This window comes from Cebus imitator, unplaced genomic scaffold (genome assembly GCF_001604975.1).
Source record: "Cebus imitator isolate Cc_AM_T3 unplaced genomic scaffold, Cebus_imitator-1.0 Scaffold297, whole genome shotgun sequence".
Lineage (NCBI taxonomy): Eukaryota > Metazoa > Chordata > Mammalia > Primates > Cebidae > Cebus > Cebus imitator.
In genome coordinates this window covers 651306-661099 of record NW_016107612.1, presented here as the reverse complement: position 1 = coordinate 661099, position 9794 = coordinate 651306, and positions in this window count along the sequence as shown.

Sequence of the window (9794 nt, the reverse complement as noted above, 5' to 3'; positions counted from 1 at the left end):
CCTCCTGGGTTCAAGCAATTCTCCTGCCTCAGCCTCCTGAGTAGCTGGGACTACAGGCACGCGCCACCATGCCCAGCTAATTTTTTGTAGTTTTAGTAGAGACGGGGTTTCACCATATTGACCAGGATGGTCTCGATCTCTTGACCTCGTGATCCACCCGCCTCGGCCTCCCAAAGTGCTGGGATTACAGGCTTGAGCCACCGCGCCCGGCCAACTTTGAGATATTCTCTATTGTTCCTTAGTTCCACCTCAATTGATAAGGCAATTGGACTTTGTAACCGACTCTGGTCAACCTTGTGACCTCAGACCCTATGACCCCCTCCCAGCTTGCAAAAACCACCCTAAACTGTAACTTGAGTAACTTTGCACTGCCTACTCCAAACCTGTAAAACCAACTCCTATCCCACCGTCCTTCGCTGACTCACTTTTCAGACTCAGCCCGCCTGCACCCGGGTGAGTAAACAGCCTTGTTGCTCACACAAAGCCTGTTTGTGGGGGGGGGGGGGGGGTCTCTTCATTCAGAGCTCACGTTTTAATAATTACCAAAGTAATTATCAGTAGCCAAGCCAGGGCTGGAAACCTGGGCCATTAAAACACAATCTGCTCCTGACTCCCCCACCTCCAAGGCAACCCCTTTCCCACTTCTTTGAGACACCTGGTACTACCCCACTTATGAAGCCTGGCTCCAAGGAAAGAAGCCAATGCCCTATAGCTTAGAATGACTTTATAATCAAGTCAATAGTCAATATCTAACAGGTAGTTTTTGGAGTTGACGTGAAATCCTCAGGTAGGGGGAGTCCAGGTGTATTTATTAGTCAGGGTCCTGTAGGAAACAGAATCCTACTGACTTCAGCTGAAGAGACTTTAGTAATGGGACTGCTTACATTCACATGGGACATGGGACTGTGAATAAGGGAACCTGTGAAGATGGTTGTGGCACCCAGGGACCAGCAGCATTCCAGGTAATTCCAGGTGAGACCGGGAATAGGAGGGATGATAAAGCCAGCGTCCAGCAGGGCTGGCACAGCGCGTGAGGGTCAGTCAGACACGAGGTATAGTCAAAGAGAGGCTGCGTGCTGCCAAAACTAGGGCGGGAGAGCCCAGAAGAAACAGACTGGTGCTCTCCCTTCCCGCCCTCCTGTCTCCTTGGACGCCTCTTATTGGCTGAAACCAACCCTAGGTCAGCCGAAAGGGAGCCTGGGAAATGGAGTCCACAGGAACTAGCCTCCCAGGGTTTAGGGCAGGGAGGGACACGATTACGGGGAAGGGGGTTGAGGGAGGAGCATCACTAGCACGCAGATGGGTGGGGTTGTGATTTGAAGGGGTAAAGGGAAAATCAGCAGCACAGGCGAGGAGCTGATGTGGTGATAACTATAGTTGTATGAACTCTTCTGCTAGGAACAGGACACCTGGAAACATACTGACTCAACACTGACTTTGTATTCTTGGTGCTTGCTTTAACAACTTTGCTTGCTAAGTTGCCAGGACCGAGAAGGGGGCAGAAAGGAGGAGGAGATCTCCTTGGAAGGTAATTGAATCTGAAGGAGGTGAAGGGATGAGCCATGTGTTTATCTGGGGGAAGCGTGTCCAGGCAGAGGGAACTGCTGGGATGAAGGCTGGAAGGCAGGAGCATGAGGAACAGCCAGGAGACCAGTGTGACTAGAAAGAACTAAGTAAAGGAGATGAGATCAGAGAGGAAGTAGCTGGGGTGATAGACAGGTACTCTGAGTGAGCTGAGAAGTCAATGGAAGGCTCTGTTAGGAAAAGGCAAGATCTAACTTAGGTTTAACAGGATCCCTCTGACTGTTGTGGGGTGAATGCATTACAGGAGGTGGAGCTGAGAACAAAAGAAGATGAGAATTTGGGAGTTGGCAGCATTTTCTTTTTCCCTTCCCTCTTCCCTTCCCTCCTTTCTCTCCTCCTCCCCTCCCCTCCCTTCCCTTCCCTTCTCTTCCCTTCCCCTCCCTCCCCTCCAGTCTCCTCCCTTCCCTTCCCTTTCCTTCCCTTTCTAGTTCTAGCTTTACTCTGAAGTTTCCCTTCCCTTCCCTGCCTTCCTTCCTTCTTCCTCCCTTCCCGTTTTCTTCCTCTTCCTTTTCCTCTCCTCCCCCTTCCCCTCGTCTTGTTCTTGCAGTTTTTTTGTTTGTGTGTTTGTTTTGAGACAGGCTCACTCTGTTCCCCAGGCTGGAGTGCAGCCTTGTGATCTCAGCTCACCGCAACTTCTACCTCCCAAGTTCAAGCAACTCTCCTGCTTCAGCCTCCCAAGTACCTAGGATTGCAGGAGCATGCCACCACGCCTGGATAATATTTGTATTTTTAGTAGAGATAGGGTTTCACCTTGTTGGCCAGGCTGGTCTCAAACTCCTGACCTCAGGTGATCCACCCACCTCAGCCTCCCAAAGTGCTGGGATTACAGGCCATGAGCCACTGCGCCCAGCCTCTTCTTGAAGTTTTATTGACCCACAACCAACTCCAGAATGAGGGAATAACTGCAATAATGTAGACAAAAGATGATGGTGGCTTGGATTAGAGTAGTTGTAGTAGTGAGAAGAGGTCAAGTTCTAGCTTTACTCTGAAGCTTGGGCCAGTGGGATCTGCTGACAGATCAGATGTGGAGGTAAGAGAAAGGAGAGTCAAGGGTTAGTCAAGGATGACTCCCAGGTTTGTTGGAAGGAGTAATAAAGCTGTCCTGGAGAGATGAAGTTGTCAGTTACTGAGATGGGAAACAATGGGTGCAGAATGGGTTTGGAGGGAGGGAGAAATGTCATGAGTTTCGTGGAGGTATGTTAAGTTTTACATGTCCATTACACATGCAAGTATAGATGTTGAGTAGGTGGTTAGATGTAGATAAGGCTAGAGGAGAGATGACAGCATGGTTTTTGTTTGTTGGTTTGTTTTGAGACAGGCTCACTCTGTTGCCCAGGCTGGAGTGCAGTGGCACAATCTGAGCTCACTGCAGCTTTGGCCTCCTGGGTTCGAGCGACTCTCCTGCTTTAACCCCCCGAGTAGCTGGGATTACAGGCGCCCATCACCACACCCAGCTAATTTTTGTATTTTTAGTTGAGACGAGGTTTCACCATGTTGGCTAGGATGATCTCCATCTCCTGACCTCATGATCCGCCTGCCTTGTCCTCCTAAAGTGCTGGGATTACAGGTGGAGCCACCGCCGCTGGCCCAGTTTTGCTTTTTCATCCAATCAGATAACCTTTGCCTTTTAATCAGAGTGTTTAGACCAATTACATTCGATGTAATTATTGATATGGCTGGATTTTAATCTACCATCTTGCTATTTTTCTATTTATTCTTTTTTCTACTTAGCTTTACTGGGAGGGTGTGTTGGCTCACACCTGTAATCCCAGTACTTTGGGAGGTCAAGACAGGCGGATCACAAAGTCAGGAGTTCGAGACCAGTCTGACTAACGTGGTGAAACCCCATCTCTACTAAAAATACAGAAACTTAGCCAGACGTGGTGATGCACACCTGTAATCCCAGCTACTCAGGAGGCTGAGGCAGTAGAATCACTTGAACCTGGGAGGCGGAGGTTGCAGTGAGCCAAGATTGTCCATTGCCCTCCAGCCTGGGTGACAGAGTGAAACTCCATCTCAAAAAAAAAAGAAAAACAAAAACAGCTTTATTGATATATAATTCACATACTTAACAATTCACCCACTTAAAGAGTAAATTCAGTGACTGTTCCTTTATTCAAAAATTGTGCATCTGTCACCTCAATAACTTTAGAATATTTTTCTTACCCCAGAAAAAACTCTACATGCCTTATTCATTATTTATCCCTCATTTCCCCTGCCCCAGCCATAAACAATCACTAGTCTATTTCTTATCTCTATGTATCTGCTTATTTTTGACATTTCACATAAAAAAATCATACAAGTGTGGTCCTTTGTGATTTTCTTTCTTTTTACTTATCGTAATGTTTCCGTGATTCATCCTTGTTGTATGTATTCATACTTCCTTCTTTATTGCCAAATAATATTACATTTTGTAGATACAACATTTGTTCATCTGCTCATCAGTTGATCGACATGTGTGGTTTCCTTTTTTTTTTTTTTTTTTTTNTTTTGTATTTTTAGTAGAGATGAGGTTTCACCGTGTTGGTCAGGATGGTCTCGATCTCTTGACCTTGTGATCTGCCCGCCTTGGCCTCCCAAAGTGCTGGAATTACAGGTATGAGCCTTTGTGCCTTGCCACATTCTCTTCTTGGTTTCACAAATTATTAAGATAGAATTCACAACCTCTTTTCTGTCTAAATGTAATTTTAAAAATTTATTTATTTATTTATTTATTTAAATTGAGACTGGGTTTCACCATGTTGGTCAGGCTGGTCTTGAACTCCTGACCTCATGATCCACCCACCTCAGCCTCCCAAAGTGCTGGGATTACAGGCATGAGCCACCACACACTTTTTGGTTATTTTGAATAATATTGCTATGCACATTCATGTACAAGTTCATGCATGGATATGTGTTTTAATTTGTTTTGAGTATATACTAGGAGTAAAATTGGTGGATCATATGGTAACTCTATGTTTAGCCTTTTAGGAATGAAGAAACTGTTTTCCAAAGGAGCTGAACCATTTTGCATTCCACCAGCAGTTTATGAGGGTTCCAATTTCTCCATATTCTTACTGACACTTGTTTTTATCTGTCTTTTAAATTATATATTATATATGTTTATTACATATTACACTTCCATGATGACTAATGATGTTGGGCATCATTTCATGTACTTATTGACCACGGAGGAGTGTTGCTCTTGTTGCCCAGGCTGGAGTGCAATGGCGAGATCTTGGCTCACCCCAACCTCCGCCTTCCAGGTTCAAGTGATTCACCTGCTTCAGCCTCCTGAGCAGCTGGTATTACAGGCGCCCACCATCATGCCTGGCTAATTTTTTGTATTTTTAGTAGAGACAGGGTTTCACTATGTTGGCCAGGCTGGTCTCAAACTCCTGATCTCAAGTGATCTGCCCGCCTCAGCCTCCCAAAGTGCTGGGATTACAGGTGTGAGCCACCTCACTTGGCCTCTCTGCCTCCCTCTTGTAAGGACACTTGTGATTGCATTTAGAGAGGGCTCATTTACAAAATCCAGGATAACCACTGCATCTTAAGACCTTTAACTTAATCGATTAAATTGTTAAGACCTTTATCCCTCCTTACAAGGTAATATTCACAGGTTACAGGGATTAGAACCTGGATATCTTTGTGGGCCATTATTCTGTCTACCACGTTGCCTAGACATTGAGTCTAGAGTCAAAGCTACTCTTTTAGCTTACTGTCTTTGCTGCGTCATTTTCGTCATTGCTTTAGGGTTTATAGTACATTTCTTTAACTTAGTACAGTCTGTCTTCAATTGTTATTATACCACTTTATATAGTATAAGAACTTTATACCAGCACACTTCCATTCCTGCTCTAGGCCTTTGAACTATCATTGTCATACATTTCACTTATAAACTCTACAGTGTAAATTATTTTTTTCTTTTCTTTTTTTTTTTTTTTGAGACAGAGTTTTTTGCTCTTGTCATCCTGGCTGGAGCGCAATGGTGTGATCTTGGCTCACTGCAACCTCTGCCTCCTGGGTTCAGGCGATTCTCCTGCCTCAGCCTCCCAAGCGGCTGGGATTACAGGTGTGTGCTACCATTCTGGTCGATTTTGTATTTCTTTAGGAGAGACGAAATTTCACCATGTTGGTCAGACTGGTCTCAAACTCCTGACCTCAAGTGATCCACCCGCCTTGGCCTCCAAAAGTGCTGGGATTACAGGCGTAAGACGTCACGCCCAGCTACAATGTAAATGTTACAGACTCTGTAAGACATAATTTTTGTTATATAAACAGTTGTTTATCTCTCAAAGAGATTTATTTATCCACTTAGTTACCTTTTCTAGTACTGTTCATTTATTTGTGTTGATCCAGATTTCCGTCTGGTACCATCTTCTTTCTGCCTGAAGGGCGTCCTTTAACATATCTTGTACAATGAAGCTCTCCTGGCAACAAATTCTCTCAAGCTTTTGAAGATCTGAAAAAATATTTATTTTTGTCTTTATTTTTAAAAGATATCGTTGCTGTGTAAAGAATTCTAGTTTGACAGGTGCTTTTTTTTTTTTTAAGGACTCTACCAGCTTGAATTGTTACCTACAAAAAAATTGTTCCATTTTAATCTTTGATTCTTTGTATATACTGTGTCTTTTTTTTTCCTGGCTGCTTCTAAGGTTTTCTGCTTATCAATGGTTGTAAGCAATTTAGTTATGATTTGCTTTGGTGTCATTTTCCTCATGTTTATGAGGTTGGTTGAGCGTGAGGTTGGTTGAGCTTCTTAGATCTATAGGTTTATAATTTTCATCAAATGTGGAAAAATTCAGCCATTAATTCTTCAAATGTCTCCTCCTCACTTCTGAAGATGAGCACGATCAAGGAGAAGACACTACAAAGGAAAATATCAAGAGAAGGCAGTACAAAGGAAAATGTGCTAAGCATCTTACATTTTGGAGATGCACGTTTGCATAGTCAGGCCTTTAATCTAGGAAAATAATAACCCAGAGCTTGCTCCATGCCTGGTTCCTGGTTAAATGTAACCTCAATGAACTCTTCCAAGATCTTAGTGGGAATGGTTTTGGATGGATAGAAGAAGGACTAGGATGGGAAGGAATGAGTAATAATTAAAGGTGCAAGCTTTTGGCTCCTGCTCTGCATGTCACCTGCTGTGTGGCTGAGTAATTCACTGTCACCTCTCTGGCTTTCACTTCCTCACCTATACAGATGAGGTTAGTAATAGTAACTGGCGGAGTCCAGCTGCTGCCCTCAGAGACCAAAAACACAAGAAGCAAGGTGTGGTGAAAGGAAAGCAACGTTATTTAAATGCTAGCAGTTGGGGAATGGCCAGGCTCATGCCTTGGAAAGACCATTCTAACCTTTTGGGCTGAGTGAAGGGGTGAAGAAGGAAAGGTGAGGGAAACACGCAGGAGTGGCGCAGCAGGAGGTCTTGTTATCTTGAGTCTTTGCCTGTCTGCAGGACGGGTTTGCATCATCCTGACAGTGGTAGTGGTGGGCTAACTGCTCCTAACTCGCCCTAAGAGCAGGAGCGTTCACAGCTTTGCTTCAAAATTGACCCCTGGCATTTTTCTTTTTTTCTTCTGAGGCAGAGTCTTGCTCTGTTGCCCAGGCTGGAGTGCAGTGGTGCTATCTCAGGTCACTGCAACCTCTACCTCCAGAGTTCAAGCAATTCTCCTGCCTCAGTCTCCTGAGTAGCTGGGATTACAGGCTCCCACCACCATGCCCAGCTAATTTTTGCATTTTTAGTAGAGACGGGGGTTTCACCATGTTGGCCAGGATGGTCTCGATCTCTTGACCTCATGATTTGCCTGCCTCGGCCTCCCAAAGTGCTGGGATTACTGGTGTGAGCCACTGTGCCCAGCTGACCCCTGGAATTTCTAAGGGAGCACATAATTAGATAAGTGAGCACTATTCGTAGAAGTGGCTGGTGGGAAAGGGCAAAACAAAAAGTTTCAAAGTATGTGTCAAGGCTGGAAGCAAGAAAGGAAAAAAATTTTTTTTTGAGACAGAGTCTCACACTATCACCAGGTCTGGAGTGCAATGGCCAGGTCTCGCAATCTTGGCTCACTGCAACCTCCACCTCCCAGGTTCACATGATTCTCCTGCATCAGCATCCTGAGAAGCTGGGATTACAGGCGCACACCACCACACCTGGCTAATTTTTTTTGTATTTTTAGTAGAGACGGGGTTTCTCTATGTTGGGCAGACTGGTCTCGAACTCTGGACCTCGTGATACGCCTGCCTTAGCCTCCCAAAGTGCTGGAGTTACAGGCGTGAGCCACTGTGCCTGGCTGGAAAAATGTTTTAAAATGCATTTTGAGGCTGGGATACTTGATTACAATAGTTCTTATTTTACAGGGTTAGGGGACAAAGCACTCGAATGTAGGCCATTATTACTATTATTTTTTTGTTTGCCAATATTTGAAATATCCCTTTTCAGTACTAACTCAATTCTTCCTTAACATCGGTTAAAGTAGTATATGCTCCTCTACTGTGATGGACTCCACTGTTTGAGGATTGAACCAGTATCTGTTTATTTCCTTCTTCAGGTCCACGTCCCTGGAGCGCTCCCTGGGATATGGAGGTTTTCAGGATTAATAACTGCATGGGATACCCAGCTCGGATCAACCTCAGTCTCCTTTTCACATCTTGCTTTTCTCCCCTCCTCTTCTCCACTCTGTTGCCTCTGGATTTTCCAGGGTGGAGTCCGAGAGAGCAAGGGGAGACGTAAGGGACAGATGCGGTCTCACATGACAGCAACGGTTTCAGGCTTATGCTCCTGAGACCAGCTTGTGTCCCACAGCTTCTCACTCTCGAAGGGCTACTTTATGTTCCCTAATGATTCTCCCCGTGACGTTCCCCGACATGAGCTGCAGTGTTTTTTCTTTAGATTCCTCTTCATCTTCTGCAATTTACGGTATGCCTCCAGCCTCTTTCTGTGAAGACATCTGACCCATGAAAATCCTTTCTCTAGCCCCATCTTGATGTCAGAGCAGCCTGCTCCCTGTTAGTCCCTGCCCTGCCTCCCGCTTAGATGTGCAGATTCCCCCAGCCTCTACTTTCAACTTCTTGGGACATGAGGCAGATGTCAGCCCCTTGCTCCCAAACTCCAGAGTCTCAATAAGCTCATCAAGTGACAGTCTGGAGACGCCTCATTTGGCACGTGAAACCCCTCCTGTGGTAACCCCTCATGTGCCTTCCCTTACAGAGAAAGTCCAGAGTACTAGGACAGCTGTTGCCAAAGGAATTGTCACTTCTCAATGGGTACCAAGAGCAGGGCAGCGGGAGGTTCTACCCATGGTGTAGGAAATAACTTAGAACTGCCTTGTCTATAAAGACCTTTAAAACACTAATAAAATCAACCAAAAGTTGGTCTTTTAAAGATTGTTATTACTAGGTGGTGGCAATTCTAAACAATGACAATAACAAAATTCTCCTCCCCCACAAAACTCATGGGTGGCTCTAAGTCCTAAATAACCGCTACATTACATATTGAGCTTTAACGATACACATTTTGGCTCCAAATCGGCATATTTCAATTCAGAGAACTCCTTGCTGTATAATCATCCCCTGATACACACAGACTCAGCTACACTCATTCATTTTGTGAATAAGTTCCTATAGGTTTGGAAAAGTTTGGGCTTGTTTTGGGTGAAGTTCTCACCTCCAGCTCCTGTGATATAATATATTCTTGCATTTGAACAATGGGTTCAGAATAAATGATGATAGTTCAGTAATTGCAAAGAAAAAGAAATGGAACTTGAGTTACTTCAGTTTTGTTATTCTGAGTGATTTTTTTTGGAATTTTAATTTGTGTTTAAAAGTTAAGGCAATGGTGGGGCGCAGTAGCTCACGCTGTAATCCTAGCACTTTGGGAGGCTGAGGCGGGCAGATTACGAGGTCAGGAGCTCGAGACCAGCCTGACCAACATGGTAAAACCCCATCTCTACTAAAGATACAAAAATTAGCCAGGTGTGGTGGCACACACCTGTAATCCCAGCTACTCAGGAAGCTGAGGCAGAAGAATCACTGGAAGCTGGGAGGCGGAGGTTGCAGTGAGCCGAGATCACACCACTGCACTCCAGCCTGGGCAAGAAGAGCATGACTCTGTCTCAAAAAATAAATAAATAGAAAAGTCATCATCTTACAGCGCTTTCGGAAGGCTACATAAGTTTTGCTTATGATTTTCAGGGACGTTTACTAAAAAAAAAAAAAAAAAAAAAAAGATGGTA